At 43.6% G+C, this 9,751-nt stretch overlaps 1 pseudogene across 1 annotated transcript; it reads right to left on the bottom strand.

Moving 5' to 3' along the window:
* Positions 1 to 375: 375 nt before the first annotated feature.
* On the bottom strand, positions 376 to 6,398 carry LOC147103238 (CD276 antigen-like; annotated as a pseudogene). The gene is made up of 4 exons (XR_015072928.1): positions 6,341 to 6,398; positions 5,245 to 5,596; positions 2,661 to 2,948; positions 376 to 2,034 (listed from the first exon to the last, which is right to left on the bottom strand). The product of XR_015072928.1 is annotated as a CD276 antigen-like (transcript).
* Between the last annotated feature and the right edge of the window lie 3,353 nt (positions 6,399 to 9,751).

A 9,751-nucleotide genomic window follows, 5' to 3' on the forward strand; every position in this document is an offset into this window, starting at 1 on the left:
ATAGTCACTCCTTAAGTGACATTTAAGTTTCTGTTAACTACTTGTAAATCTCTTTGAATAAAATCCTTATTCTTGGATTCATTTGTTTTCCCAAATAACTTGATGTTATTCACAAACTTAAAGTTGTCTTTTGGAGGTCAAAAACAAATGAGAGAAATAGCAGAGATTCCAAGACTATTTCTGGGATTGCTCCACGAGTTGCTGTCCAATATAAATACTATTGCCATTAATAACCACTCTCGCTTACCTATTCTTTGACAAATTAATAATCTAATTTCTAACTTTATTCTGCATCTGAAGTAAAATGATGTTGGTAAAGAGACCCATGTTGTCTCTTTACTTGAGTAGTAATGAAAATAGTCGTTGCTTAAGGTTCAATAGCTTTATTTCTTCCTTCAGCATACAAAGCAATTTACAAGCGGAGTAGATTGGCAGACAAAGTACAATAGATGTAAGCATGCATCCTAACATTGTACTAAACTTTAAAACACAAAATGTCTGTTTTGATACAATTCTGTGCCTGTAGTGAAATTGAATCTGCCTCTTTTCCCTTGATTGGATCCCTTCCGTCACCTGATTTAACATGGTCATGCCCTCCAGTACATTTCCAGTACAAAGACTAAGCTTCGTGGTGTGTAACATGTCCCTTACCTCATCTGCTCCCAACTCCTAATTGGCCTGCTTTTCTGTGTGAAAAAAGGGAGTCTTACTTATTATACCATTTTGCAGCTGTATGTCCAATCTGGTTCCCAGGCAACCATCTAAAACGCTCTTCTTCGGCAAGTTTTTTAAAGTCCAGGTGCAATGTCTTTTGTTCAATTAATTGTGCCAACAAGCATACATACACACTATCTATGGTGTGAGATTATGAAATGTATTAAGATTTGAGTAATACAGCGAGGTCTAGAAGGAACCGAAGAAGACATTGAGATTGAAGGTATCAGACAAGATAGAAGTGTCAATAAGTGCGACTTGCTCGTTAAGCGAACCTGGCGTGGACAGACACGATTGGACTTTGTTAGTCAAATGAGCAGAACTTTGAAGGATAAAAGGTGACTGTTTGACCTGAGATGTAGAGAGGAGGATAACGGTACCTGTAGAGATGGATTTATGCTAGCCAAATGGGCTTAACGTCTCTCTGGTATGCTGGTATTAATGAGCAGTCCGTGCTGGCGAAAGCCTAATGCTCTTTGCTCATAAGACAACTGCCGGACCGGATTAAAGAAACAACGGAGACATCGCACGCTACACTGTCCAGTGACCGAATTTGGTAATATCCTTCAGAACTATTTAATCAGTTAATATTAGTCTTTGCCGGTTGTATTGATTTCGACTATACCAATAAAACATGTACCGTTGCCAATATGGAGTCACATCCGAATCATTATGTTTGAGGTGTAAAACCTTACAATGGATTATTATGATGGTACACTATTGTGCCTATCTCTATCCCAATTAGACAGAAACTTTGCTTATCTTCGTTTTTAGCTTCTTACCAACTTTCTTTATTCAACAGTTAATGGAGACCTTGAAGCTAATGACTGATCTAGCTGTAAGGAGACACTAATTTAAACACCAAGCTATTTGCCTCATAAGCTAATGCTAAGCTATACTTAATTTCCCATGTATTAAGATTTGAGTACTAGAGCGAGGTCTAGAAGGAACCGAAGGAGACATTGAGATTGAAGGTATCAGTCAAGATAGAAGTGTCAATAAGTGCGATGTGCCGACCATTCAGACTCATTATTTGGAACAAAGAGCATTCATAACATATCCAGTTGTAACCCCAAACACCATACAAGTCCAGCAGAGAATTGGTTACAAGCACCAGGATATTTTGGAATCCAGAGTGATCTCATGGTGGACCTGGATTACAGTGTTCCATTTTCTTTGGTTTAATATACCTGTGTTTATGTAACATCACAGTTAGTGCTATTATTATTATCATCATCATTATGAGTATAGTCCCCAGAATGCAACTGATGAGGGCTGCATAATAATTGCAGGAAAGGTCATTCTTCCCGATTGAATTCTCTGGAAGTAGAAAAAAAAAGAGGGAAAAAGAACTTTTATTCCTTGAATAAAAAGAATCATAAAAATAGAAGCAGCTGAAAAAATCACAAGGAGGTTCTATTCAGATGCTACTGCGGCTTCCTAGTGGGTAGAAGTGACTAAAATGATGAGCAAATTACTGAATACTCAACTTAAATGTACTAGCGATGAAAATTGTGTGACTTGAATTTGTTTTGAAAAGAATCATTTTCTAAAATAATAAATCGATGACTCAGTTCTTATTATTAAAATGAAAAGTCTAGCTCCTCCAGTGTCTGTGAGTCTCTCCAGTGAGTAGCTGAGTCATGCAGTCCCACGTTCAATCTATGCTGAGTTAGCTGGTAACAGCTGGGACAGCAGTATGGATGTGACAATTGGTCTTAATGCCCTAGGGTTATCAGTGACCCATTGTGAAACTGCACCTTTGTGGACAGAAGGTGAGGATAGGATCAGGTGCAGCTCTGATGCACCATTGATGATCCGCCTGGTAAAACCCACTATTAATGTTCCCACAAAATTAATAACCCACCTGAGTGTGAGAGTGGCCTGGTACCTTCAAGAGAGAAGGAGAGGAAGAAAATTGGTGAGAAAAAAAAGCTAAATCTTACCTGGAATAAGAAAACGAAGTGTCCTCGAGATAGTTTGATTGACAGCAGCATTTCTTAACACGAATGTATAGTTTGAACTTCTTTCTGTGACACTGATTTCCATAGTGCTTTCGACTATGTACAGACCATCAGCAGTTTGCAGGTATGAACAGTTGGACAAAAGGGAATCATGTAGATTGTCTCCGTTGTACCAAGAAACATCAGCCTTAGGAAAGCCTCGGGACTCGAATGTTAAAATGGTGCTGGACAGTTTCTGTTTGATCAACAGCACTGGCTCACTGTAGTATGCTGTGAAATTAAAACAATCTTTCAGTCTTGCCTCTTCAGTAATAAATGATACAGTGCCATTGCTGAAGACCTTTGGTATATGCTTGATCTATATTGCAGAACAATGCACGGCCTAATATAATGATTATAAAGTTCTTGGTTACCAGTCACTTATTTGTTTTGAGTACAAGGAGTGCAGCACAGAAGAGTTAGAGGTCAAGGGCGTACTTGACGTTCGAGTTCTGCACAGGCTGAGCATCCTCTGAAGATGAAAAAATGATTTGATCGCAATCCCATTTCATCATGGGCAGATTATCCTGACATTTACCCCAGGGAATGCCTATTCTCTGGGCACAAATGTCATAAGAGGGGCAAAAACCAGTTATGCCAGGCACCCACCTCCTTTAAACTGTCCTGGGACTGCCAACGCTTGCTCCAAGGGGTGGAGTGGAACCTGCACAATGTGCTCACTCAAATGAGGTGGGAGCAGCATTCCCGACTTCCTGCCTGATAGATTTTCCTCTGCAGCCCAGGGGTGCCCAGATGTAGAGGTACCCCAAGAAGCTGATGGTGGGCCTTGTGTTAGGCACCCACTCAGGTCGGTGGGTCTTAGGGGACCGGGCAGCAAAGCAAAGAGAAACTGAAAGGAAGCTGAAAGTTTTTACTAAAATTATGACCCCCCCCCCCCCAACTCTTCTACCATTCTGGCTGCTGTACTCCAACTGACATTAGGGCCCTGCAAGGAGTACTAGGGCTGTGACCGGACCATATTCAAACGGAGCTCGAACTTGAGAGAGGGTGGCCAGGTAAATCAGCCTCCAGTGCTATTTTGAGGCATCATAAAACTAAGGCCACAATTTTATTAATGGAGGCAGGTTGGGTGTGGGTCAGGTGGTTTCCAGCTTCCAGTCCCACCCCCAGCTGCATCCGGCCCACGGACATGATTTTGCCTCGATTGACCTTGTTAAGCCCGCCCTGCGGGCTTGCCAGCCAATTAACAGGAAGCAGGTCTGCTGACGTCATTTAATGATGCGTCATCTGTCGGTTTCCTTAAAGGGACCATGCACTATTTTATTTTGACAGATGATTTCTCAGTGTTTGACAGCATTGAGGGTCTGAAAACACTGACAATCACTGCACAAAGGTGACCTCTTGTACCCAGGCTCTCCAATGAGGAGAGGTGAGGTGACAGAAGCGATCTGTCACTGGTGAGAGCGGTTCTCCCAGTGAGGTGGCACTGGACATGGATTTAAAAACTTGTAACCTAAAGAAAAGTGTAAATGTATTAAAAATGCAGTTCCCAACATTTTCTTTCCTCTGAGACTCACCATGAGCAGCACGGTGGCATAGTGGTTAGCACTGTTGCCTCACAGCGCCAGAGACCCGGGTTCGAATCCGGCCTCAGGCGACTGTCTGTGTGGAGTTTGCACATTCTCCCCGTGTTTGCGTGGGTTTTCTCCGGGTGCTCCGGTTTCCTCCCACAGTCCAAAGATGTGCAGGTTAGGTTGATTGGCTATGATAAATTGACCCTTAGTGTTAGGGGGATTAAATACGTGGGGTTACAGGGATAGGGTGGGATGTGTGTTGGTGTAGGGGTTACGGGGATCGGGTGGGATATGTGTCGGTGCAGGCTTGATGGGCCGTAATGGCCTCTATCTGCACTGTGGGGTTTCTGTGATTCTGTGATGTGCAACATTGGTCCTTCACACCACTTCTGCAGCTGTCATCAATCCAGAAACATTACAGCAGACACACAACACGCCACACTTACCTGGCGTGGTGTCCAGATGCTGGGAAACACAAGCTAGATGCGGCAAAATTCAAAAATAGGCTGACAACTACTGGCAACTACCTGTTAATAGGCAGGTAATTGCCTTTAATCCTCTTCCCGCTGTTAGGTGTCAGGTCCATTCGCAAATCAGGGACCTGACACTTGGGAAAATTGTTTAGAGGCGGGTTGACGGCGGGATCGCAACCCACTGTCAATCAAAACAATTTTAACCTTTGACCCGCCTCCAAACCCGCCCTATGAGCGCCGGCAAAATCCAGCCCTAAATGTTTCAATATAGTGAATGTCCTCCAACATTTATCCTAGGCAATTTGAGAACTGTTCCATTAGCTCTAGATTACATAATGGGCTATATTAGCTCCATTCTGCACTGTGCTTATTAACACTTAATGAGAAGAAGTTTACAGTACATGACCTGTTATCCATTCACTATGAATAAAGAGAGGGTGTATTCCAGGCAACAATACTGTAACGTGAGTCAGGTAACATGGGGAACGAAGAAAAGAGAAATACGTTCAGTATATTTACCTGCAATGCTGACAGAAATTGTTTCTTTATGAGCTCTACTTATATTACTGACAACACTGGTATAGTCCAGCGTCATTTGGTCTTACTCCTTTTAATTTCAGTGAAGCATTTCCATTTTTAAACTCCTCTGGGAATAGACTTGTTCTGCCTGAATATTGAGGATTCTGCTGGCTGAGCTGGTCTTCTCCATCATAATAACTGTGGACAACCTCTGCAGTGTCGACGAGCTGCCAGGTGACAATGATATTCTTCTCAGGTGACTCCCTAGTCACAGTGAAACTGTATCCTAGTACAGCAATTTGCTCACTGATAGCTGCCACTGGTCCAGTAACCATTCTGACTTCAAATCCAACTGTAAGTTAAAGAGGAAGGATAAAATGTTAGAAATCTGAAACAAAAACAGAAAATAGTAAAAGAATACTCAGCAGGTCAGTCAATATCTGCGGAAAGACCTTCCTGAGGTGCTCACAGTACTCCAGGTGTATAGCTGCAGCATAACTTCTACCCCCTTGTATCCTAGTCCTCTAGATATAAAGGCCAGCATTCCATTAGCCTTTAGTTTATTTTCTGTACCTGTTCATAGTTTAATGATCTATGTACCAGTTCCCATTAATTTGCAAAAGTCTAGCTGCAGATACTACTGATGTTCTGATTCAGGATCTATCCACCAATGATGCAAAACTACTAATCCTAACTGGGCAATAAATGCTGGCCTTGCCAGCGACACCCACATCCCATGAATGCATAAAAAAAAACTCTTTCCAAACATCCAGGCTCACAAAATGCAAACATGGCAAACCAGCAAATAAGAAATGTAAACAGCAATAGAACAAAGTTATATAGGCTCAGTGGACTGCAGTGTGAATGGTTACGAGCTGGATAAGGCTCAATGGGCCATAATTCACACCCTGTGCTAACTCACTGGACCATCCACTTCCTGGATTCTTTGGTTGTAAATGAAAGAAACTGATTTTAAAGCTGCCAGTTATAAAGATAATTAAGTGTAATTCTGTAACAAATATTGAACAGTAACAAAAAAGCAAATGCAGAACATCACATCACATTCCTTAAAATTATTAAGTTAGTTATGACTTACGACCAATTACGAATTGTCCCCACAGAACAAGAATATGGAACTGAGATTTCAATCTCATTGCTGTTTCTCTTAGCTGGTGAACTCTTTAAAGAAATAAATACAAGATATGTGAGTAAACATGGTCATTATTAAATGAATTAATATACATTAATAAGCAGGAATTTGCTCAAGTGGTCATTCTACATGTGTGAGCCCAGAGAGTGAATATTGGCAGACTATTCGACGATGGGAGGCTCCACAGCCTAGTCTGATACTGTCCTCACTTGATGCCCAAAACGCAAACTTCCAACAGGTTATTGTGGAGGGATCAGGGCAGGCTGGCTCATTTAATACCAAGTTGTTTTACCTTTACAGTACAGCAACAGATGATCACACTTGCAGATGTTTCATTTGTTCATCGCGCAATTGCATTAACGAAAATACCAGTTTATTTACGTTATCAAAATAACTCCCAACCCAGTCGCTTCTACCTGACGGCAGAAAGTAAATGTGACGGTGGCATTTTTGATGGTTTTTCTTAGCTCGTACTTTGATTTCTTGTACTCATCTATGTCCCCAGAGTTGAATGCAATGGACCGTGCTTTTAGCATAGCACAGATATTGCCATTTACCCATGGTTTCTGGTTGGGAAATGTCCGTACAACAATCCTCGGAACAACGTCATCTATGCACTTGTTTATGAAACTAATGACTGAATCTGTATATGTGCTGATGTAATTGTCCGAGGCATTCCGGAACATATCCCAGTCAGTGGAATCAAAACAGACTTGTAACATAGCGTCTGATTGATCTGACCACCATTGTAGAGATCTCATCACAGGCTTTTCCTGTTTCAGTTTCTGCCTATAGGTGGGTAGCAGCAGGATGGAGTCGTGATCTGATTTGCCGAAGGGAGGGCGGGGGAGGGCCTTGTATCCATCCCGGAACGGAGTGTAAATGTGATCTAGTGTGTTCTTGGCTCGCGTTGGGCAGGTGATATGCTGATGGTATTTAGGCAGTACTTTCTTCAGATTGGCTTTGCTGAAATCGCTAGCCACGATGAATGCAGCCTCTGGATGGGAAGTTTCAAGCCTGCTAATGGTCCCATACAGCTCGTTTAGTGCCCTATTTGCGTCGGCCTGTGGTGGAATATACACCGCTGTAATGATCACGGATGGGAACTCTCTCGGGAGGTAGAAGGGTCGGCATTTGATCATCAGGTGTTCAAGATCAGGTGAACAAGAAGATGTAAGTAGTTCCACGTCGGAACACCAAGAATTGTTGATCATAAAGCATACTCCACCTCCTCTATTCTTCCCCGAGTCCTTTGTTCGGTCTAGCCGGTGAATGTTGAATCCCTCTGGTTGAATGGCCGAAGCCGGTATCGATGGATCAAACCAAGTCTCAGTGAAAATCAAGACGTTGCAGTTCTTAATGTCTCGCTGGAAGGTGAGCCTCCCCCTGAGTTCGTCCAGCTTATTGTCCAGTGACTGCACATTCGCCAGGAGAATACTCGGAAGGGGGGGGTGGTGTTCACGTCGCCTCAGCTTCACTAATGCACCTGCTCGTCTGCCCCGCTTGCGCCGTCGTCGCTTCCTGATCACAGGAATGAAGTCAGGTAAGCAGGTGGGAGGGTAGATGGTAGTAGCAGCAGAATCCCAGTTCGAAAAATCGGGGGTAGGTCCTATATCTCCGGACGATCTTATGTCCAGAAGTGATTGACGGTCGTAGCGGATAAGCGAAGAAACAGTACTTACAAAATTGTTTAATAATAACAATAAAATAATAAATAAAGGGGAAAGTTGTGGACAAGCTCGTAAAACAGCGGCTACCCTCGTCGACGCCATACTGGGTTTGGTGAGGGGGGGAGAGAGACCTGGCTGCGGGATCTAGAAGAGGAGGAGCGAGAGGGCGAGGAAGGAGCCCGGGAGCAGGTCCTGGCTAGTTGGGGATGGCGGGGGGGGCAGCAAGGCTGGGGCACGGGAGCGGGTCCTGTCCAGCGGGGGTGGGGAGCGGCTAGGCTGGGGCCCGGGAGTGGGACCTGACCAGTGGGGGCGGGGAGAGCGGCGAGGCTGGGGCCCGGGAGCGGAACCTGACCAGTGGGGGCGGGGAGAGCGGCGAGGCTGGGGCCTGGGAGCGGGACCTGACCAGCAGGGGCGGGGGAAGCGGCGAGGCTGGGGCCCAGGAGCGGTTAAACAGTAGAATATTTTTTAAAAACCAACTAAACTACTAATGCTAAAACTAGAATGCTAAATACTAAACAGTAGAATACTAAAAAACTAACAGTACGATATATTAAAATACAACATTAAATACATTCATTACAACATTAAAATACCAGTTGGGGAGGAGCTCATAAAACAGCAGCCGTACAGGTCGGCGCTGATGTCGCTGGATCGGAGGGAACGGAGTGCTGCAAGTTCAGAGGGAGGTAGGTTGGAGTGAGTATGTATATGACAAACTCCCTTTCGATGTGTTCCTGCCATTATCATCCACATTTGTCAAATCCAATGCACTTTCTCAGTTAAAGTAAATGAAAATATTGGTTCAACTTCCAAATACAGCATTGAAAATACCTGAAGGAGTTACTGCTCTGTAGATGTGGCATGATTGACATTGCACAATCACAAGTGACTGTCACTCGATTTAAAACACAATTATGCACTTCTTCTTCTGGAAATTTGAGATTGTGCATCTCACAATGTGCTTACGGTTTGAACATCACCTCCTAGACACAATAATCAAGGGTAGAGTAAGTCAGGGCTGTTGCAGAAACTGTCACTTCTTTCGTAACAAAATGTAAACCTACCTTTAATGCACAGCCATATTTTGCGACGGCTGTAATTTTGATAAAAGCCCCTCCATGCAGCACTTTCAACTGTTATTTCCACATACATTCCAAAAGGAATTTTTGTTGAAGTGGTATAGGTGACTCATTCCAATTTTAAGTTCTCCCAATGTCTCAGGGTAAATGTACCAAGTGATCCAGTATTGAGCTACACAGACCAAGCAGTTTCCATGTTCAGCCCCTGGTTTGTCTGTGCTCAGGTAGCTGATCTGAGCCAGGGTGGCAGTTGCGTTTATAAAACTGGGAAGGAAAAAGTCAGCTAGGGTACCTCCCCTCGATTGCTGACCCTTGCTGGAATGTATCCATGTGTGAACAGCGGGTGAGGCCTGGATCGAGCTCACCTCTGATGCCTTTCATGGTGGAGTAGCCTGCTCACGCTCACTGTCTAGGCTCACACATGGTGAATGCCCAAGGAACTGTTTTCAGTTTGGAAAGGCCTGATGTCCACTGAACCACATTTGCTTTGGTGAGGGCTGCCAGTGAGGAGGGAGGAGGGGAGATAGGTGGAAGAAAAATATCACTAAAAAGTAAAAGAAATCTTAATTTTAGAATATCAGAATCATCCATATCTACCCAATACACTG

The sequence above is a fragment of the Somniosus microcephalus genome, chromosome 20 (genome assembly GCF_052327205.1).
Source record: "Somniosus microcephalus isolate GS21.2 chromosome 20, FLI_Smic_1.0, whole genome shotgun sequence".
NCBI classification, from domain to species: domain Eukaryota; kingdom Metazoa; phylum Chordata; class Chondrichthyes; order Squaliformes; family Somniosidae; genus Somniosus; species Somniosus microcephalus.